Raw genomic sequence first — 25,413 nt, 5'->3', positions numbered from 1 at the left:
AAAAATATTATTAAAACTTCAATAATTGTTGCTGTCACGAGCGCTTTCGATTCGTCAACGAATCATCATCAGGGGTCGAATTAAAAGTGCGAAAGAGCGAAAGTGAGAATTAAAAGTGAAAAGTAAACTATACAATAAACGCCGATGATAAGTTAAAATATATGTAGAGTCGATTAAAAATCCGAGTATTAAATTCAGCAAGCTTGTGGACGCCATTAACAAAGTCCGACCAATACGATAATACCAACGTCGAATGGTTGACCCACTCAAACAAGACCGATGATGAGGGGAGGTTCTGTCATGATTTCTCCATTGCCTATGACCTCACTCAGATTGTTCAGGAACCCACCCGTGTGCCCGACAATGACGGCCAGTATGCGAGCCTACTAGACCTTTTTCTCACAACTTGCCCTGAACTATGTTCATCTTCTGTTCTGTCGCCTCTTGGATCTTCTGACCACTCTGATGTATCAATTAAGATAAAAATGAAATGTAATAAGTCCCCAGACGTACCTCTCCATCGTACAGTATATCGATACACTAAGGCTGACTGGGATAGCTTCCGTACATTTATATCTGATCTACCTCTGCATTCCATGTTAAAAAGGATGTCCTTTATAGTATTAGACCTGACGGAATGGTTAATTGTAGGTATTGACCGTTTCATACCCTCGAAAAAGTTTCAGCAAAATCCTAACAGCCAGCCATGGTTCTCTCCAGAATGTGCTGCTGCTATTGCGCACAGAAATCACTTTTTCTACTGTTTCCAACATAATAGATGTATGGAAACTAAAGCCGCTTTCAGGACTGCCAGCAACCATTGTAAGAAAGTAATAAAGAACGCAAGAGAGTTGTATACTCAATCTCTTACGTCCAAAGTAGCTGAGCAGCGGCTTGGTTCCCACCAGTTTTGGCAAATAGCAAACAGAATCCTGAACAGAAGCGTGTGCTCCATCCCAACTATTATCAATGGGCCTGAAGTAATCTCGTCAGCATCAGACAAAGCCAAACTCTTTGTCAAGAACTTTGCAGCTAATTCTACCCTTTGCGATCAAGGCCGACAACCCCCAATATTTCCTCCTGTATCAGAAAACACGCTATGTGATATACGTATATTTGTACGTGATGTTGCCAAGCTAATCAAAAACCTTGATTCCAGTAAAGCAACTGGCCCTGACGGTATTCCAATTATAGTACTCAAAAAACTTCAACCTGAACTAGCGCCCATACTTACAAAACTGTTTAAACGTTGTCTTAAGGAGAATAGTTTCCCATCTCCCTGGAAAATTTCATCAGTATGCCCTGTATTTAAGAATGCTGGTGATCGCTCATCCCCCTCTCAGTACAGGCCAATAAGTCTCCTGTGCGTCATGAGTAAGTTGCTGGAATATGTGTTAAATACAGAAGTAATCAACCATCTCAACAAAAGTAACCTTCTTAGTGACACTCAATATGGTTTCCGTTCTGCCAGATCTACAGCAGATGTGCTTACAGTTATATCTCATAGGATTAGCAGATCTCTCGACGGAGGCAACCTTTCTAAGGCAATTGCTCTTGACATATCTTAGGCCTTTGATAGGGTATGGCATAAAGGTTTACTTCATAAGATCTCTAACTATGGTATAGCTGGAAATGTCTTCTCAATTATTAAATCATTTCTTTCTGATAGGTTCAAAAGAGTAGTAGTTGAGGGGCAAAAATCAGAAGCTCACAGTATTAATGCCGGTGTCCCTCAGGGGTCCATCCTGGGCCCAACTCTTTTCCTGATCTACATTAATGATCTTCCAAATCACATCCTTACATCATTCGTAGACATTTATGATGACGACACTACCATTTATGGTAGCACATCTAAGACAGTAAATGACCAAGTCCTCTCCAATTCTCTCTCCTCTGATCTTGAGCACGTAGTAAAATGGGGAAAGGAGTGGCTGGTTACTTTTAATGCATCTAAAACCAAGCTTCTTTCTTTACATCATCAACATTCTGATCCACATCTGGCATCAATTGAAATGAATGGCTCTCGTCTTGAGGAGGCCTCAAGTTTTGACAAGCTTCTGGGCTTGACCATTACTCCTGATCTTAAATGGAACACGTACATCAAATCTGTTGCCAAGGCCGCTGGAAATATCCGGTAGATATCTCACTGCTGATGCTATTCTCTATCTATATAAGAGCCAGGTACACCCAAGGATGGAACACTGTTGCCACATCTGGGCAGGAGCTGCTAGAAAGGACTATTCCTGCCTTGATAGAGTTCAAAATAGACTTCGTAGCCTCGTAGGAGATATCCTTTTCTCTTCCTTGCAACCTCTATCTCACAGAAGAGATGTTGCGAGTTTGTCTCTGATGTATCGTTATTTTCATGGAAAGTGTTCGACTGAGCTTCAATCTATGGTCCCCCCTCGCCAAACTTTCACAAGAAACACTCGTCTAGCTATAAACACTATCAATATTTCCCCCCACTCTTTATCTGTGCCTAAACCTAAACGTAGATTCCATGAACCATGCTTCTTTCTTAGAACTGAACGCCTGTGGAATTGTCTTCCGTTTTCCTGCTTTCCGGCTGACTACAATATGGTTGTCTTCAAGTCTAACGTAAATAAGTTCTTGATGAGCCGTTCCATATAAGTTATCAAATTTACTGAATTTTCATTACTAATGATTACTATATTGTCCAATTTCTACTGTACACTCTTTAACCCTTATCCTTGAGTGGCCTCTTGGCCTTGATAATGTGGTCATGCCTATGTAAAAAAAGTAAATAAATAAATAAAATACGAACTACGCAAGACATTTTAGAACGTTACTGCTTTTTCGAATGCAATATCATTTATAATGGGTTGAAGGGTTCTAATATATGACGCTTCAAGAATTTTTAATTTTTTAAATAACATTTTCATGTTTTATAATTTTTATGTTGTCAACGAGGACTCTTCTAAAATTGCAGGAGGACAGTCATGTTTTTTTTTATCAAATGTTTATATATAGCACTAGTATTATTTAGACGCATGGTTATTCGCCGGGACAACGTTGTCGTTGTATGGCCAATGTATGTATAATTTTCGGAGTTACATTCTTCCATAGAGCATTGGTTGTTCTAACGTTTTTATAGCCGGTGATGAGTTGTTTCTAACAAAAAGTTTTGTGTTCTAAACTTCTTGTAGTAGATAATAAATTTGAATTTTAGAATTACTGTCAAAAGGCATCAAGTATCTACGTGTGATATTTTAAATTGCATTTCCTTCGATTCTGAAGTTCGGTGTCATTTGATTTATATATATATATATATATATATATATATATATATATATATATATATATATATATATATGTATATAACTACTTCATTTACTCACATAAAATTAATATACGAAAGTATAGATTTATGCGTAAACTTTAAGTATTTACTTCAAAAGTGCTCAATACGTAGGTAGAGCTAGTTAGTAATTTATAAAATATATATAGCGATTAAGCTACACTGAATATTGTGCGTTTCATCCACGATAGGATTCGTCAGGCTTATGCGCAAATTCTGTGGTTGTTTCTCGTTTTTATATATGTTGAGGATTTTAGTTAGCCAATCGGCTTTCTAGTATCCACCGCGCCCCTTCCTATCAGCCAATGGGCATGCATTTTATCGAACAATGGATCTGTTTTAGAACTAGGTTAGTGTTTTAAGGTAGACGTTTTCCTCCTTTTTTTATCTATAAATATACATCTGTGTACACACATACATGCACACATACATATATATATATATATATATATATATATATATATATATATATATATATATACATATATGTGTGATCTATACTTTCTAGAGTAAACAAACAAATCAAACAAGACCTAGAACTAAACTAGTGGGCAAATACTACCGAAGCAATCACTTGGTTTAAAAATATAGAAAACAAAGATAAATGTACGTTCATACAGTTTGACATCATAGACTTTTATCCCTCGATATCCGAAGAACTTTTTAACATTGCCCTAGAATTTGCCGAGGCATAAACTGATATATCCTCGGAAGAAATCAACATTATTAAGAAAAGTAGAAAATCAGTTCTAATAAATAACAATAACCAATGGATAAAAACTAAAATGAAAAATTCGTTTGGTTTGGCGATGGGTGCCAGAGATTCTGCAGAGGCATCAGATCTTGTGGGATTATTCATTCTATATACCCTCACAAGCATATTCTGTACTACGGATATCGGCCTATATAGAGATGACGGACTAGCTATAATTAAAAAAAACCAACAAAGTCAAGGGCGAAAACTTTAAGAAAATCATACACAAGGAAATTAAAAAAATTAGGCCTAAAAGCAGATGTATCAGCTAACATAAAAATAACAAACTTCCTGGACGTCACGTTAAACTTAGATAAAAACACTTAGGAACCATACTTAAAAGATAACGCTACTCTAATTTACGTAAACCCGAAGTCCAACCACCCAGCATCAATTATAAAACACATGCCTAACTCGACCGTAAGTAGACTCAGTAATAACTCAAGCGAAGAAAATGCATTTAACAGGTCAACCTATATCTATGAAACAGTCCTAAAAAATAGTGGATACAAAAATATCGATATCAAATATAAGCAACAAAACACCAACAACTATAATAAAATTAAAAATAGAAGAAAAAGAACTATAATTTGGTATACGGCTCCATACAATCAAATGTTAAAAACAAAACTTGGCAAGAAATTTCTAGATCTTATTGAAAAACACTTTCCCGCAACAACCCCTTACACAAAATCTTCAATAAAAATACCTTGAAGTTATCTTACAGTTGTTGCGAAAATTTAGAAATGATAATTAAAACATATAATAACAAAATACTAAATGAAAACAATGTAAACAACATCAAAATAAACAATAAAAAAGTAGACACCATGACAAAAATAAAACCAACACTAGCAGAAATAATAATAATAATAATAATAATAATAATAATAATAATAATAATAATAATAATAATAATAATAACAAACCAACCCCGGACAAGAACAACCATATCATAAATAAAAATACTAATAACGAACAAGATAAATGCAATTGTAGACACCGCACACTTTGTCCAGTTCAAAATAAATGTCTAACAAAAAGCGTAGTTTATCAAGCAACAATATCTGCGAAAGAAAACCCGAATAACAACGTAGGCTTGACTTCCTTAGATTTCAAAATCCGATACTATGACCACAAAAGTACATTCAAAAATAAAAAACACCGTATAAAAAACAACACTAGCGAATAAATACTGGGAACTCAAAGAAAGCGGACATTCGCCGGTAGTCGAATGGAAAATAATAAGACAAGCTACCACGTGCAGACATTTAGACGACCCATGTAAATTATGTCTCCATGAAAAATTTGCTATCCTCTACTTTAAAGAACCCCCATATCTATTAAACTGTAGACGAGAAATAGCAAACAACTGTGTTCACAAAATAAAACTTACTCTAGGATAGCGATACAAAATAGCTTTAAAACTAACAAAAAGAATAGAAAATGAACAAATAAATAAATTAAATAAACATGAATATACATAAACGATCACACATATATGTATATATATGTATGTGTGCATGTATATGTGTACACATATGTATATTTATATATAAAAAAGGAGGAAAACGTCTACCTTAAACCACTAACCTAGTTCTAAAACAGATCCTTTGTTCGATAAAATGCATGCCCATTGGCTGATAGAGAGGGGCGCGGTGGATACTAGAAAGCCGATTGGCTAACTAAAATCCTCAACATATATAAAAACGAGAAACAACCACAGAATTCGCGCATAAGCCTGACGAATCCTATCGTGGATGGATCGCAGAATATTCAGTGTAGCTTAATCGCCATATATATATTATAAATTACTATATATATATATATATATATATATATATATATATATATATATATATATATATATATTAATGGAATTTGCATTGCGATGTTGGCTAATATTATTGTTAGGGTTTTTAAAGTATTGTAGTATTCGTTTTATTTGTTCATCAACAATATAATTAGGAAAATCATTATTGATGTGTACTTGTTTAATGTTTTTTTGTTTCAATTAGTAATGTTTTTTGTGGATGATATCATTTTAGCGCGATTTAATAATTTTTATTATGACTATTGTGTACCTTTGTGGGCACTCACTTTTAAAGTTCAGGAGGCTGGAGTTTGTGCTTGTTGGTTTTTTATATACAAAGGTATTAAACGTATTATTGGCCGTGTCAATAAGGACATCAAGAAATGAAATTTTATTATTATTATTCAACTTTACTCTTAATTTAAGGACTTGAGTTTTTTTTTTCGAAAAGGTACTTTAGTTGGTATATCATTTCATTATTTTCAGCTCAAATAAGAATGTCGTCCACGTAGTGTACATATATAGGAGGGGCTTTATATTATTTATTAAGATTTCGTTCTCTAAATCAGCCATGTAGAATTCACTTAGACTCGGTCCAACGACAGATTCCATTTCCAGTCTGTTTATTTGAGTATATATGTTACTGCTAGGGTCATAGAAGGGTACTTCTGTAGTGCAGATTAATAGTAATTTTTTCAATACTTTTTATTAATTTTTAGTAGGGAGGGGAGTGACGGATTATTATAGATGTTTTTGATAATTATATCTATTGTTTCTACTACAGTTGCATTTGTGAATAAACTTTCTACGTTGAGAGAAACAATTATTTTGTTTTCTGGTTGCATTGATTTTAATATTGGGATTAGTTCGTGTGTGGACAACACTATATTAGCTAGGAATATACGGACAAACGTGAGTCATTCGTTAAGTTCGTTAAGTATACACTAAATTCGTTTAATGTTTTTGTTAGGCGATGGATGAGAATAGGAATTTGGGACATGATAGGTCGGAGAGGAAAATCAGGTTTATGTATCTTGACTGTACCATATAGGTAACCAGGATTGTAGTCTCCAATTATTTTAGGGAGTTGATAATTACCAATTTGTGCATTATTAGCTGTAATTAGTTTATTGAATTGCGCTTTAAGTGTATTTGTAGGATGTTTACTATTTTTTTTATATTTCATATTATTATTAATAATATTTTTAAGTTTTACATCATAATCGGATTTGTTAAGAATTACAAAGATGTTAGATTTATCAGATATTTTTAATAACTATTTTATGATGGTTACGTAGTTCTTTGGTAAGATTCTTTTTTAAATCAGTAGTTAGTATTGAATTGTGTTTTTTTATAAAATCGAGTTTTTATTGCCTGATAAATCTAACGCTCTTCCCTTTTCTGTTTTCATCTCTTTATGTCGTTGCTAATCTTTCCATTCCTCCATTCTATCTCTCCCCCTCTTTGTCCAACCAATCGTTCTTCATCTTTCTCTCTTTTCTTACCTTTACACCTTATTCCTCCCATTGTTCCCCCCCATCTTATCTCTTTATCCCCCTCTTTCCAAATAACTACTCTCCATATTTTTCTCCTCCGCGTATTCTTCCGGCAAACCAAGTTCTCTTATTTGCATTGGACAATTTGAAAGCACCTCCCATCGGAATTATAACGTTGTAAAAGCAACGCTGCACCCCCAAGGACATCAAAAGACACACAGCAACACCCTCATCCACAAGAAACACATACATATATGAATATATATATATATTTCAGTTGGCATCAACCTATTATAATACTAAATGTGAGTTAAGCAACGCTTGTTTGCCTAAAGTTTTTTTCCATCCATTAATATAATTCACTACAGCTGTAATGTTTTGAGTTTTTAATGTTCTTTTTACACGTAAAAAAAGAAATATTTAACACATGAGAGAGAAACTATTATTCTCTTAACTAATTCGTTATATCTTATCTATATAAATAAACCAATAGTCATATGTATGTGTATCTCTGTGTATAAATATTTAACCGATGAACTCTTAAACTATTGATGACATACGACTGAAATTAACAGAAAATAGTAATCATACACCAATGATGGTCTATAACAAGTAATATCTTTGTTTGGATGGATGACACGCGTAAAGGAAATATGTCAGCAAGTAAAAATGCAAAAATAGTAATTTCAACATTCCGGCATAATTCTATTAATTTTCTCATGTGCAAATTCATTCATACCTTAAAGCGGTTAAATTTAAAATCTTTTTTTTTATTTATCTGTCGATAGCTCAAACGGTAGAGAACACGGTTGAGGTGCTATATTTCTGACAGATGCAACCCAAGTCACATTTAGTAAAACTTTGGAAAATCAGTACTATATATTAGGTACAATATACTATTAAATGGAAAATTGGTCCTATAATAAAAAAAAAACGAAATCTATATGAATTGAAATACATTTAAGAGTATTTTACAACTGTGCAAGACCGGGTGCCCCCACGAGTTAAATGATAAATGAGTGGACACAGCGAATACTCTTATTTCACTCTTGGTGATTATCGAAGTTTTCCTTTCAGTTAATGAATCATCATGCCTGACTTATAACGCGCATCTCCTAAATACTGACTGATTTCAAATTTTTGTTTCCCTGTTAATTCTGATATCTGTGATCTTATGAGTCATGTTTACTGAGGTTTCTTTGTTTCCCTCTACATTTAATCTATTTGGCGTCACCAATCCTTACACGATGTATATTTTTTATTCATCTTTAGTAGTAACTTGTTTAGTTCCAAAACTTTGATCTGTACTTATTTCGACTAGTCAATGCTTTATGCCTTAGCTATCTAAGTATTTCTCTTGAATCTTCTCAAACTACGTTGACTTAACTAAACTCTAGTATCCTTTACTGTCTCAGGGAAAAGGGCGGCTCTCTCACTCTCTAACTTATTTGCATACTACATTTACGTACATAGTAAACACGTATGAAAATTAGATAGCGATGTAATTGATGGTTTTTGCTTCTATTTTTGCTTTTGCACGTTTCATATATATATATATATATATATACATATATATATATATATATATATATATATATATATATATATATAGTAAGTTATAAAATGTATCTGGCGATTGAGCGGAATAATCAGTGTAGCTGAATCGCCATATACATTTTATAACTTACTAACTAGCTCTACCTACGTATTGAGCACTTTTGAACGCATAAATCTATACTTTCGTATATTAATTTTATGTGGGTAAATAAAGTAGCTATATATATATATATATATATATATATATATATATATATATATATATATATACTAAGTTATAAAACTATATGTGGCAATTAAGTTACACAGAATATTCCGTGTTCCATCCTCCTAATAATCCGTAAAGCATATATTTTCAGAACTTACTACCTAGCTCAACCTATGCATTCAACAATCTTTAAGTAAATACTGAAAATTAATGCATAAAAATATACCTTCTTACATTAATTTATGTGATTAAGTGAAGTAGGCATATATATATATATATATATATATATATATATATATATATATATATATATATATATATATATATCATTCAACCACGGTAGTGGTTGAATATATGCTTAAGTCCGAAATTGAATGAATCGAGACACATTCAAACCCCCACCACTAATTCCGTTCGCAACCAAATTTCAAACAGGTTATATAGTTGGATAGAACACCTCATTAGCTACACTTTGAAAAAAAAATTTCGAAAATTGGTTCAGTAGGAAAAAAGTTACAACAAAATATGTGGGTTCACAAACAGGAGAGTAAGTACATAAGTGACTAACGCTTTTTTTTTATTTTGCATAACTTTTTTTTTGTATATAAATATTTTTTACTGCGATTTTGCCAATATGACATGTTACCGTAACGGTTAGAATACCGGGGGTTGGTGGAAAGATTTTAGGTTCAATCCCGTGTATCGTTTTTTTTATATTTAAAAAACCGAACTTTAAAAGAGGATTCAGCATACAGTTCCATAGTAAAGGTGATAAAATCCCACTTTGGGGGTTCATTTAACTACTTCCCTTTTAACAGTTGCCCTCAGTAGTTCTACTTGAACTGTTCTGTGCCTCACCATATACTCAATCCATCGGATGAGTACTGGTGGCACACTGAGTTCTCGTAGCAACTTGAACATACTACTGAAGGGTATGTTGTCAAAAGCTCCAACAATATCTAAAAAGACACCGAGTGCCATCTTCTTTTTTGTTAGTTTACGCTCTATACAGATCACGAATTCATGAACCGCAGTCTCGGTAGAGACCCTGGCTCGGAACTACTGTGATTGAATGATAAATATTGCATAAATGTGTGTTTGAGAGCTAATTTTTTTTGACAATCATTAATAAATATTATAAATTTATATATTAATACAATAGCAATGCCTGGAAAAATCATGGATTATATGGAAAAATGCGCGCATGAAAAGTAATATTCTTAAGATTTTATTAAACCTGGAAAAGTAAAGGACAAGAAATTCAACCTGGAAAAGTAAAGAACAAGATATTCTAGTAAAGTAAAAAATAAGAATTTTTTAGACTTAAAATATTGCAGCTAAAAAATGAATTAAATGATCCTAATTATGATATAATAAAATTATTAATTTTTATGTAAATTATAAAATTATTAATTCCATCTACTAACTAACTAACTAATGAATTAATTTTATTCAAACAATTTTGACTACATAAATATATGCAAACAATAGGGGGAAATAAGTTCAATCCAGCGACTGACACCCTTTCTAACTCAACAATAAACAACAACATATGCAAATAATAAATAAAATATTTATCAATATTCAAATTTTATTTTTAGCTGCAATATTTTAAGTCTAAAAAATTCTTATTTTTTACTTTACTAGAATATCTTGTTCTTTACTTTTCCAGGTCGAATTTCTTGTCCTTTACTTTTCCAGGTTTAATAAAATCTTAAGAATATTACTTTTCATGCGCGCATTTTTCCATATAATATATATATATGTGTGTGTGTCATGAAAATATATATGGCATTTAAGCTACACAGAATATACCACGTTTCATTTATTCGTTTTCAGGCTTAAGCCTGACGAATTCTGACGGGGGTGAAACGCGGAATATTCTGCGTAGCTTAATTGCCATATATATTTTCATAACTTGCTACCTAACTCTGCCTATGTATTGAGTAAATGTTGAAGTAAATATGATATGTGATTAAATAAAGTATATATATATATATATATATATATATATATATATATATATATATATATATATATATATATATTATATATACCAGAGGGTTTACAAAAGTAAAGCCTCATTTTTTTTAACTGGATAAAATGAAGAGCTACGAAGATGGAAGTGGTGTAATTTAAATAAACCTTCTTTCGTGCTCCAGAATTTATTTTTCTACATAGTCACTACCGTTCTTAAAACGCTCAAAACGACTGTTGACTGTGAATGAGCGTCCGGGGCGTGCCTTTTCATACGAGGGTCGTTTCAGGAGTAAAGTCTCCTATTTTATATTCAGAAAATAGAAGAACGCCACTAAGACACGAATGAATCCATTAAAACAAGCGACGTTTTCTGCTCCAGAATTAAATTTTCTACATAGTCACCACCATTCTCAGTGCACATTTACCAGGATTTATATGGCGTATCTATGCTTATGACGCGCATTCATGATAGGTTTCTTTTTTATGATCTCACACCGTTAATATCAGCAAAAGAGGGATAAAACTCTCAGGTCATGAATGGATGAGCTCATCCATCATAACAACGCAATCTGCAGTCCCCTCAAACCAATTGAGGTGAACTAAAAATAAAAGCCAATACTTTTGGTACATCCACCATATATAAAAATACGTAATCTCATTTAAATCGTATAATAATAATTGAAATATTTACAAAGTAATTTTTTTATTATTTAAATTATGTTTGAAATTAATGATTTTTTTTAAACGTTTAAAATTAATTTTTGGGAACAGAAATAATTTTACGTTTCTGAATTTTTTAGATGAGGGTTCGTTGCTCGAATTATTTAATTCCTCGGACTATTGTTCTCATCTTAATTGTCATTTTCACAACGCTTCGGTCAATGTAACCTCCGACCTTCTACAGGTATATCTTGCCGAATGTTTCTGTCGAGCTCGGGTGCAAAGACCCGTGGCGCAGCGGTTAGAGTCCGTAGAAAAATCAACTGTTAAAGTTATATTTTCTTGGGGATTAAAGGTTCATTTCTCAGCGTGGGCGACCGATATAATTCCGAATTACTTAGGACCTCTATCCAGTCATCCAGAAGGGACAAAAGCATGCTATTTTCATGAAGTAAATAAAGGGTTCCGTTCGAAATTCCGTTCAAATTCCCGAGTTCGGCCGAAACATTTCCGAGTTCGATACGATATAACTGAAGAAGGCCGGAGGTTACATTGACCGAAACTTTATGAAAATGACAAAAATGAGAACATTAATCCGAAGAAGCCAAATAATACGATAAATAATTTTATTTCAGATTTGATTCGTTAAAATCGATAGGCGTTTATTGATTATCTTGCAGGTAATTTATTACAGTTTGTTTCGACGGGAAAAATCAATCGATTAATATTAAAACGACAGTAGCTGTCAAATCCTCCATGCCTAATTGATATCCTAATCTAATAAGAAAATATTCTATTATTATTATTTTTGGCGCTTATTGGGTGTTGCGTTTAAATGTGGTTTGGGCTGAGTAGTTATGGGTTTGTCAAGCGGTAGCTTCCATATGGCCTTGAACTCGCCTTCTTCTTGCCCTTTTATTAAAGAAAGCGGTTGTCGACCAAAGCCAAACAAACTTTATAATTAAAGATCTGAAATAAGATAATTTAGCGCCATTAGAACTGTTACAAGACTCACATATTTTCCGATTGTTATTTTGTCTTTTCATATTATTTGCCACGTAAAATCCACATATTCTCTGACCGTTAAATTCCTGTAATTAGCAATACTTTTGGACAATTTCAAAATGGCGGGTACTAACAACATGGCAATGCTACAGAATAGCTAACAAAGCAAAAAAAGGGGGGGGACAAAACATGAAACAAATTTATCTTAGAAAAGGCAAGAAAAATTCTCGTCGACTTGACCGGAAGAAAAAAGGATTTGAGCGTTGGTTGTGAAAGGATAGAAGCATGGGTTTATGGATGCGTAAAACTAATAAGCAACCCCTTCATTATATCATGTGCTTCTAAATCAGAAAAGAGAGAATAAATAATATTCTGATCATCAATGTAAACAAATGCAAATATGAAGATTGTCTGTTATCCCCGGATGTTATCATTGTGATCGAGGGGTCACACAGTATCAGGTGGAACCAACAGTCTAATGATCTCTCGTGTCGGCAGACTTCACTATTTTCTCTCCTTCCAATGGGTCCTTGTTCTTTATCATTTATACTTTCTGTCTTGATCAGTGTACTTATATAATTATAAAACTTTGTGGACCGTCCGGGCGTGCGTGCGTGCGTGCTTGACTCTTGTCTACGACAATCAGGTCATTCCATCATACAAAAATTGAATGACAGGTGAATTATATATATATATATATATATATATATATATATATATATATATATATATATATAATGGCAAGCAATCTACGAAAGATTAATGCAAGCAACAGTAAACGTAGTCACTAGTTTTGTCTTCTCTGCGCCAGCCTCTCAAACCAAAGGTTCAAGTCCTTCGCCACCTTTACTCAAGGCACGCCTCCATGCTGGTCTACCTTCGGCTAGCTCCTCCCACACATTCACACCGATGCCAAGAGCGATCAGATTCCGTTTGGCCACGTCTTTAAAGCGCAGCACCGGGCGACGGCGGCTTCTTGATCCATTTGCCTTTTCGCTGTAGAGGATATCCTTAGGGAGACGGCCATCGGGCATTCTGCGCAGGTGTCCAAGCCAGCGCGATCCTCGTATCTTGAGTGTCTGGAACAAGGAGCGGCTGCCGGCACGTCTTAGCACCTCTTCGTTGGTGATTCCATCCCACCAATTGATGCCCATGATATGTCGCAAGCATCGGAGGTGGTAGACGTTCAGTCTTTTCTCGTGACGAGCATACGTCGTCCAAGTCTATATATATATATTTGTAGTCATCGACATACAGTCCTGTTTCGTTGTGTCACAACTTATCAGTGCCGCTAGACTAGTATCTCTCCCAAGCCAAGTATTGAATACTTAAATTTATATAGATATATATAATTTAAATACTTTTTATTTATATATATATATATAATTTAATACCTAAATTTATATTTATATATATATATTATTTAAATTCCTAAATTTATATATATATATATATATATATATATATATATATAATTTAAATTCCTAAATTTATAATTTATATATATATATATATATATATATATATATATATATATAAATTTAGTTATTTAAATCTTATGATTTGAAAAGGTTAATCTTCAAATATAGATGTTTTTTTTTTGTTTGGAAACAAAGAATACAATTGAATAAATCTATTTCTTTAACCCCGAAGTTTGCGATGCTTATTCATCTCCTCAGACGAAAAATATTAGCAAATGTTTTTATTGGTTTGCTCCTTATTTCTAAAAGCAATAAACATAAAAAATGAAAGTTTTAAAATATTTTCGTTACATAGAATAAGTGGAATGGATATTGAGCCAGACTATCTTGTACATTGAGCAATTTTATTTAGCTGGGATTGTCTAATATAAAATATTACATCTAATAATATTTTGTTAGATCGAAAATCACTGGATTTGCATACCAGTAGATATATTTCATGCATTATACTGAAGTATATATATGTATATATATATATTTAAAAAAAAATATATATATATATTTAAAAATATATATATATATATATATATATTTAAAATATATATATATATATATTTAATATATATATATATATAGTTAAAATATATCTATATATATTTAAAAAATATATATATTTAAAAATATATATATATTTTTAAATATATATATATATTTAAATATATATATATGGCATAATCACGTTGACACACCGGTTCTCGTCAGATCACCGAAGTTACGCAACGTTGAGCCTGGCTAATACCAGATGGGTGACCATTTGGGAATTCTAGGCGCTGTATGTGCTCTCCGCTTATCTCGGCATTGTTTCCAGTCGTCTTGTACCTCAACTTTCCACTGGTATGCAACAATGTTGACCCAGGAGAGGCGTGGTTGGAGATTACGCAACTCTTGCCACAAAAATTTCACGTGCAGGCACCCTTACAGTGGGTATCCATAGTCTGTCAAGACTGAAGGAAGCCTTTATATATATATATATATATATATATATATATATATATATATAAATTATTATTGTGGGTCCAGAATGAATTTACGTATTGTTTCCGCTATGAAGATATCCTTGAAAGATTAATAAATATCCAACCAGCTTCGTCAGAATTCATAGGTGGACTGAGTTAAAATACCAAATTAATTACTACCCGTCTATTTCCAAACGCCTTTTTGACATTGTCTTGGATTTTGCTTCTACCTTCTCCGATATTCAACCATTCGAAACCGACATCATTTTGAAATGCCGTAAAACTGTCCTACTAAGCCAAGACTCGATGGACTAAAAAAGACCAACCCACCTCCTTCGACCTTGCGATGGGTCACTTGATTCAGCGGATACCACCGACTTAGTAGGCCTTTTCATCCTATACAATCTCACAAAGTATATCCCCAACAACAACGTGGGACTTTACAGAGAAGATGGCCTCATCATTGTCGAAAACGGCAACGGCCCAATGTGCGAAGGCATTAAAAAGAACACCATCAGGAAATCGAAGAATATAGACCTAAAGATCGAATTGACTTCGAACTTCAAAACAGTAAATTTTCTAGATGTTATCTAGAAATTCTGAAATTTTCTGAAAATTGTTGGCAAATTTAGCAAATTTCGCTAATTGTCTCTATAAACTGTTTTCATTAATAATTAATTTCCTACCTTATTGTTTGTCGTAATTTTTTAATATTTTTTATTATTGCGACATAAAAGTTCAGTAGATATCGTTGCTTTTAGTTTAAAAATCATTATTTCAATTTTTCGAATTTTGCAGCAATAACGAAGAAGAACCGACATTTTTTCACACTTTCTCCCAACGAAAGAAGGTAAAGCCTGGGAGGCTGGACCTCCTATAACTGCACAGGACCAGCAACATACCGCAGTCAACAAAGATTAGGCTATTTAAGAAAAGCTGTGTTGACACTGCTAAAATAGAAAATGAACCAACCGTCTTCATTTTATTGAAGGTTCAAGTTCGCTTCGCTGAGAATAAAAAATAACTCGAACACATAAAACGAAAAAGTATGAAAAATGTATACAGATTATTTAAAACTAGCTGGCAGCCTGGCGTTGCCTTGTCGAACAATACGCTTAAACATAATATTTTAATTCATGCAGATTGCGTATGAATTATTATAGAATCAATTCTCTATTGAGTATTATATGCTACAAGGAATAATTTACCCGTTGGACTAAGTCGCAAAAAAGAAAAAAATAATAATAATAACAATAATAACAATAAAAAATAATAATGCTAATGTTCTTCATCAAATCCCGTCGCTGTTTGTTTATAATAGCGCGTCAGCTGATATTTTGGTTTGACGATGAATGCCCAGAAAAAGTCACTTTAATGCTCAGTTTAAAAGAATTCAAACGAAGAAATTATTTGCGGTTATTATAAATGATACCTCTTATTTTCTTTATCGTAAATTAAACTCATTAATAAGGAAAAAGTTAAAATAAAATGATAAGATACACCCGGACTTGAAAAGGGGAATGATTCGATCAGTAGTCGAATGTTCTATCACTAAGCTATATCTCTAGATCATAATAAATCTGCTTTTTTTTTAAGTAGAAATAGTTTGATAAGTTTTTATTATCTCCCTTGTCCGATGTAACATAAACTATTCCGCTGTAAAAATTCTTTTTTAGCTTTAAAAGGGAAAAGCTACTTTTAAAATCGTATTTTTGCAAAAAATAGGCTCAGTCGTTTCGCAACCTATGAGAAAGGAACACACACACACACACACACACACACACACACACACACACACACACACACATAGATAACAGTAGAGATCCAGAAAAACTAACGCGTAATATGTAAATGTTTCTGACTCTTTAAACATGAGCGCCAAAAGACAATTATTTATTTGAGTATAGAGGAAATGCTGTGTCGACACTTGAACTACGATGCAACCCGCAGATTGTTTTAGAAAAGGAAGTTATGTTCGAAACAAAGTCACGTGGCGCGGTGAAGAAAAAGAACGTTCGATATTCGTCGATGCGTGTACGTGTGAAAATCGCTTGGTCTCACGTGGATCGATGCAATGTACAAAGGCAGATTAAAACGTGCGGAGAAAAGAGTATCGACAGCGACTCAGCGTGAGACAACCGGCCACGATCATTAACACGCCCAACACCCAATTTCTTTTTACGATTGCCAGCCTCGAACGGAAGCAACACATTTTCCTCACTCCGCCTTTATGTGTCTATAGCCCTGACCTCCTTACCTGCTAAAAGTCAATAAAAGGAGAAACACACACACACATATATATATATATATATATATATATATATATATATATCAGTGGCGACTCTAGCCTATTATTGTTACTCGTGCCCCCCTGCCCTCTGTCAACTTCAGTTCCCAACCCATGGTCCGTAGACCCAAAGTAAGCCATCATAGTTGCTATTGCGTGACTCTCCATTATACAGTACAAATTGACTAACGTACCTTGCCAGTATCAGTCCATGATTGTCCTGATTTAGGCGTGAAAAGCAAGCAAGGCCAACAATAGAGTTTTTCCTCAGATTTACTCACACATAACCAGTCAATGTCATTAAACCATTTGGATTGGAACGAACAAGTTCTAACCTTATTCACCAATAAAGGAGTTGGGCGCCCAACTTTGATAATTTCTCGCTCCCTGGCTACATTTCTCTGGCCAAACGATCTATTTTTTTTAATCCATTTTGAATAACATTGACCGAGTTATTTATCGTGCCGGACACGAGTGACCCTAGTTCCTGATCGTTAAAGAATGAGAATTCATATAGAAACGTTGTTTTAATTTGAATAAATAAAACACGCATCAAGTGCGCTTGAAAGCCAAATACAACGTAATATTAGGAAAATAAATGTATGTAGTTTTACAACATGGCAAGGAAGAAGAAAAGAAAAATACAACACACTGAAGATGGAGTATACCGCTGAAATATATTTGTGATAAATTTCAAACAAGTAAAATATTTGTTTATTTTCCTAATATTACGTTGTATTTGGATTTCAAGCGCACTTGATGCGTATTTGATACACAGGGTACTGAGATTTGGGAACATCTTTGTGATTTGTTTTCGGCCAAAAATTTGACTGTTAAGGGGTCAAACTTCAACGTTTGACCTTTGTGAATGCTACCAAACTCCTCCGCCACTTTTGGGTCTAAACCCTTGAGGTTTTAGATATAGATTCCTTGGGCATGGTCTAACTTAATAACTTGATTTGACCCCAAAGCAATAAATTTTAAGGGATCATAATAGGAGTCAAAGTTTTAAAAAAATTGACCGCATTTTTTTTTTTTTTTTTTTTTTTTTGCTCAACATACACCTCCAAAACCCGGGAAATGCTAGTATTGTATAAATTTAAGATTAAGTGAAGTCTTATCTGGGAAACTTACAAAACGCGATCAACTAGCGACATACAACATTCACGATTCCGGTCGTTATAATAGATTAACTTTCAAACTGGGTTTAAATCACCTGACCAGTAATAATTACAACTTCCTGCACTGATAATTGCGAAAGCATGAAACACTACTGTCTGTAGGTGTAAAAATAAATATTAATATTTAACATTAAAAATTCTTCCTGATTATTAAAGTTGAATTAAGGTGGGAAATTAGCGAAAAGCTGATCAACTAGCGATATGCAATATTCACAATCTATGGTCGTTAGAATACTCTTGTGCTCACATTTCGCATTTAATTCTTGTGTGAGTTACTGCTTGCCCGGATGTAAGGTCATAGAAAATAGAGTCAAAGCTTGCCTTTGTAACTGGGCCAATATTTCTTGCACTGATGATTGCGAAAGCATGGAACACTAATTACTATATGAGTAAAATCATTATTAATCTCTCTCTATATATATATACATATATATGCGTGTGTGTGTCTGTGTGTGTGTATAGAGAGATGAGAAAAGTCTATATTTCAAGTTTTATGATGTTGACCATCTTACAATTTATTCCTTTAATTCAGTTGACACAATTCTTGACAGTATCTGTTTTGTAGCACAAAACCAATCACTTAATTATTATATCACTCCGTGAATCTATTTAGCCCTTAATCCATCAAAAGAAACAGCAAAAATCAATTCACCAAAGGAAATAAAATGCAAAACAACCAAACCAAACACCGTGAATAAATATTAAAAAATGTAAAGAGCTTCAAGCATAATTTTTTTTCTAAGATTACTGGATTCGGTATTATGATAAACTGAAAAGAGTTAATATGCCATAAAACCAAATAACCAAATAAAACACCATATATAAACAACTTGTAGAATACAATATTTTTCCTAAAGTGCTGGAGTTAGTATGAAATAACTGAAAAAAGGGTTGATATGCCGTAAAACAAAATATCCATTTTTTTTATTTAAATATTTAAAGATACGAAAACTTGAAGAATTAAATATTTTTTTCGGAAATTATTGGATTTGGCATAAAACAACTAGAAAAAAATGATTGATATCTCGTAAAAAAATGTAAAAATCGAAACTTTATGAATAAATATCAAGAGATATATTAAAAAAAACTTGAAGAATAAAATCTTTGTTCGAAAATTATTGGAGTCGATATAAAATTCCCCGAAAAGGGTCGATATGACGTCAAGCAAATCAACCAATCTCATTTCTAGAATTCTGAAAAATAAAATGAAAAAATCAAGAAAGAAATTAAACTAAATAAAATACTTGATATGCGATAAGCTGAGAAAAATTCCGACGATATCTTCAATTGGCTGTGTCATACGTGGAACGAATAGACGACCACCGTAGCTATTTTGACACGAGCTATCAGAGTGTCTAAACATTGATAGGAAACGACATTGACACGTTAAAGAAAAGAAGAAAGATTCAAATGCTGTCATATTTCATCGTCTGTAAATATGTTTCCCAGGAAAAAGGTAAATGATATTTGAAGAAAAAAAAAATTAAACTTTGTAAATTGATCGGATTTTCAGAATATCGAACCGCTTGATAAAAAGACGGAAAACTGCTTGGTCAAAACCATTGCTGCACACAGTTCCATAAAATGATGAGCCAGTCGTCAAGCAAAAATAATATTCTTGAATAAATAATCCATACATTTCAGAACAAAGCCACAGATTGCCATGGATAATAGCGCTCTAGCAAAGACTGCATCATTATTAGTGCTGAGGCGATTAATCTGAATCGGGAATCGAAAAATCGGAACTTTGGAGGGGATATTGGAATCGATATCGGAATCGGAAAAATGTGTGCCTATTTTCCGATGCCAAATATCGATTCCTTTCATTATCTTTTTGACATGATTTTATTTAGAGTAAAATCTTCTACCGTTGGTAATAATAATGAAACAATAAATATTTAATGATTTTTAACTACCAGTAATGCTAAAAGCTGTAGATCATTTTGAACAGGTGGGTATTTTTTTTACGTTTGTGAAAATGCATGCACATTTAACTTGTGGTTTTACGATAATCGAGAAACATATAACAACTTTATAGTTAAATATTTAGAGAATAAAGAATCGAAATCGTTGATTGTATCGGAATCGGTAATTTCGTATGGAATCGATTATAGTATCGAAATTGAAAAAAAATATTTGAATCATACAATTATTAATCATTATAACTCCTCGGATTACACAGGATACCTTCAATAAGCTACCAGACTTGTTTCGTATAGACACTTTTATTGATAGTACACTAATGAAACTCTAGTCCTCTTCGAAGTAATCTCCTCTGGCTGCAATGCACTTGTTGTACTGTTCCAACATCTTCTGAGAGGCCTCAGGAAGTCCTCTTGTGTGATCATGTCAATGACCCTCGTCATAACCTTTTTTTATCCCGTCAATAGTCTTCTAATGACAGCATCTAAGATTTTCCTTGAGCTTAGGGGATAACCAAAAGTCAAAGGATACAAGATCTGGACTATAGGCAAGGTGACGACCTGTCTTGATACGCATCTTGGTCAAATAGTTTGATCTTCTCTGAGCACCCTTCGGACAAACTTCGCGCAAATCTTTCGCATTTTCAGTTCCTCGCGAATAATTGTGTGTTCAGGTCCCACACTGACATCAAATTGTACACTTATTGTCTCTATAGACACACGAGGGCCCTTATCCAAAAAATTCTTTATTTGACCAATCAATTCTGGTATTCTAATTTCTTTACACCTCCTACACCTCTCCTCACAGACTCCCTACCTTCCTTGAATTTCTTATGTCACTCAAAACAGACGCTCGATTCTTGCAGGATCCCAAATATGCTTCTGTGGCATTTTTCCAAGTTTTAACTGAAAGGATGAAACACCAGTGTCTGTAAGTATTTTTTTTTCGCCCTCGCTAATAATTCATACTCTTTTGACTACGTTTTTAAACGATGTTTCCTTCCCCGTTGCCAACATTAATCTTGAAAAGGATTGCCTAAAAGACGTCTCGATATGCTTTTTTTTCTGTCTTATCCTTTATTTACTCCTTTTATCTAATTTATGTTTTTTAAACACGCAATCAGAGCTTAGGAGAAATATACTTTAGAAGTGTATTTAGGTTTTCTTTTCTTTATGAAATTTTCTTTATAATGGTTTGTGTTTAAACTATAGAAAAAAAGCAAACCCTCAATAATTCATAACGGTACTACGTTCGGTGTTATTAAAATGTTTTATAAAATTATGTACCCATAAATATCTGAAGAGGTCTCTAGTTACTAAATAATAGAAGACCGAAACATGCTCATGACTGTGTAGCAACAACTTACTGCTTACATAAAGACAAATTGAAAATGTAACTTGCTCTACTTCCGCACTGAGCACTCTTGTATTAACGTCGTTATATTTCACTGGTTACCTTACTTTTGAAAAATAGCAACCTCAAATTATATACATAGACATATATATATATATATATATATATATATATATATATATATATATATATATATATGTGGAGGTATATACACTATTCCTTGCCAAAATTGCCATCATAAGTACATTGGTGAAAACCAACGTAAATTGGAAAAAAGGCTCAGTGAATATAAAAAACGTATAAAAAATAGCAATTCTCTAAGTGCATTATTCTCCCATTCATTGCAACATAATCACACCTTTGACTTTAAATAAGCAAAAGTAGTGAAATTTATTTCAAATAAACCGCGCCGGAGACTTCTTGAATCTGCGCTTATCGCAAATTCAAGCACAATTAAACAACGTGCAGGTTTCTATAACATATCGCCATTAATAAGTAAGCTTTTATTAAAAGAACATTATTTAACTGTAGACACAGGTTAACCTTCTCACACTATTCAAACACCCTCCTGTAATAATTAATACATATAATCTCAATCAAGAAATTACATAACAAAAAACACTCATTTCATTTCTGTTACAAACGTATATTTGAATTTCAACAGATATATATTTTTCCCAGTAAGAATATTAACTGCGTTCATATTTTTTAAATTACATTAACGACTATATGACGTCACTAAAATTTCCCTCTCTTTAACAGCGCCAGCAACCCCCCCCCCTCCTTTTGAATTTCCAACGTCTTTTTCCGTTTTTCTGAAATAGAATTGCGTCACACTGTGCACGTGAAACATTTTTAAATATTTTGTACTGGTATATTTTGTTTCTTAATTTCATTCATCCAGAGGAAGTCTCGAAATAAAGACGAAACGTTGATGAACACATAATACGGTTTGTTCATTTGTATTTCTCTATTTTGTCGGAATACTATTTCCATTCTTTTCATCATATATATATATATATATATATATATATATATACATGCTTGTGTGTATGTCTGTCTGCCTGTATGCATAAATAGATGGATAGATCGAGGGATATATATGACTATTCTTTTCTCAAAGGCTGGTTATGTTAGTTATTTGAAATCCTATGCTAGACCAACTCGATATCTACCATTCTATAACGGCTAAACATTCTGCCGTGTGTAATGTGCGAGAAGATACGCCAATCAGTGCCAGTTCTTAGAAGGTATACGATAGTACACCAAAAAATCAGATTTCACAAAACAATCCGATCAAAGCAGTGGAAGCTACTTCTTTACTTTTTCGTCGTCTATGTTTTACGCTTTTCACGTAAGATGCCGATTTTCAAAGTCAACTAGGAAGTCACGCAAAAGAAAATATATTAATAGTACCGACAAGTTTTGAGAATTAACAGACAGAAAAGATCAGATAATATGAGCAATGGATGAGGGATTAGATGAATCGACGCATACGTACGCGAAGATGTGTAAAAACATGTTGACAGAAATGAGATTTGGTAATGGCTGTTTCGTCCTTGAACTACTGACACGTATTTTCAAGCAAACGAGGATATGGTCGTCCGAAAATCTTTTTGAAAAGTTCCCGTAGTGCCGGCACGCGTAAAAAAAAAAACGTAGTATAGACACGTGCGTTTTCTCCTCCCCCATCAACACGTGTTTATTTTCTCCCCGGGTGTTTTTCCTTCTCTTCCTTCAACTTTCGATGCAACTGTGACGTTACACTCGCGCCACGGCTCCGAAATTTGCATAATATCATTGGCTACGTTACACACACACACACACACACACACACACACACACATATATATATATATATATATATATATATGATAGATAGATAGATAATATATATATAATATATATACAAATAATATATATATGATATACTTATTTATATATGTATATAATATATTTATTTAGATATTTATAATATATATATACATATAATATATATATACTATATTTATTTATATATATATATAATATATATATATATAATATACTTATATACATATAATATATACATAACATATATATTATATATACATAAAATATATATATAACATATATAATATATGTAATAATATAATATATATAATAAATATATATATATAATATATGATATATACAGTATAACTCCTATAATTTGAACATCCTCTTCGTTCAAATTATAGAATGCTGTTCAAGTTTCGTGATAAAAAATTTGCTGCAGTTAACTATAATTTTCTAAGAATTAAGAAATAGTAAATGAAATTCATTGCTATATGATACTTCAAGTATATATTGCAAGTAAGAATTCTTAAATATTATTACCAGGAACAAAAACATTGAAAATAAATTAAATCTACGCTTACTTGGTAGGTATTTATTATCAAAGTTATCATCTACAGAAATCATACATTTATTTAAAATACAGTTTTTTTAATTTATTCATTGAATGAGTTTCATTGCCGTTTCTATTTTCATCGATTGAGCTCTCGGGTGCTGCCATTGTATTCCGTAAGCGATCACGAAAATCTACAATTTCTTGGTTTTGTAGCTTCTTTATGATTATATCACTTCGGAGTGACATAAGCTTTTCTGCATCATCCTATGATATTGCTTCATCTGAGTGTTCTTGGTTATTTACATTAGGGTCAAGAGAATGGGAGCTGTCGCTATTTTCATCACCATTACTGCCTTGAGGATATTGATCAGTAGTTTCCTCATCTTGTTGCACCCACATTTCAACCTCATTTGCATTAAGTTATTTAAGAACAGCGTGGTTGGTCGGTAACCGTTTGCTTTCAAGATTTTTTTCTAGATCAGATGTATTCTCTGATTCTTTCAGTTCAGAAGCCTTTGGTGCTGGGCATAATTTACCCCATACTTTTGTTAATGTACTTGCTCGAACTTGATTCCATGCACTTGCGAGAGAAAATATGCCATCTTTGACACTAAAATGGCGCTGAAAATCGTTTATATTCACGATACTATTTATCATATTCGTCATGAAATCATTTCTGTAGAAACATTTTAAGTTCTAAATAATCCCTTGATCCATAGGTTGGATGAGAGAAGTCACATTAGGTGGTAAGTAGCACACAAAAATATTCTTGCAAGATCACACTAGTTCTGACTCAGGAGGATGTGCTCTACAATTGTCCAACAGAAGCAAGCACTTTGAATCAGGTTTACCTAATTCAAGAAAACACCTCTGGACAACTGACACAAATTCTTGCAAGAACCATTTTTTTTAACAACTGTTGCTTCATCCATCAATTTTGTGAAGAATAATAGGATAATAGGATACTGGCATTTTATTTGAAGAGAAAGGAGCAGCCTTCAATATTTAATCCTTTTTCTTTTTGATGTTTTTTTTTACATAGGCAACACCACATTATCAAGGCCAAGAG

At 32.9% G+C, this 25,413-nt stretch overlaps 1 pseudogene; it reads left to right on the top strand.

Annotated features, from left to right (window-relative positions):
• Positions 1-14,935: 14,935 nt before the first annotated feature.
• Positions 14,936-15,052, top strand: LOC145258382 (5S ribosomal RNA; annotated as a pseudogene).
• Positions 15,053-25,413: the final 10,361 nt, after the last annotated feature.

This window comes from Euprymna scolopes, chromosome 33 (assembly GCF_053919585.1).
Source record: "Euprymna scolopes isolate OS-2025 chromosome 33, ASM5391958v1, whole genome shotgun sequence".
Classification (NCBI taxonomy): domain Eukaryota; kingdom Metazoa; phylum Mollusca; class Cephalopoda; order Sepiida; family Sepiolidae; genus Euprymna; species Euprymna scolopes.
The sequence above is the reverse complement of the archived record's forward strand: the minus strand, read 5'-3'. Positions and strand labels throughout refer to the sequence as shown.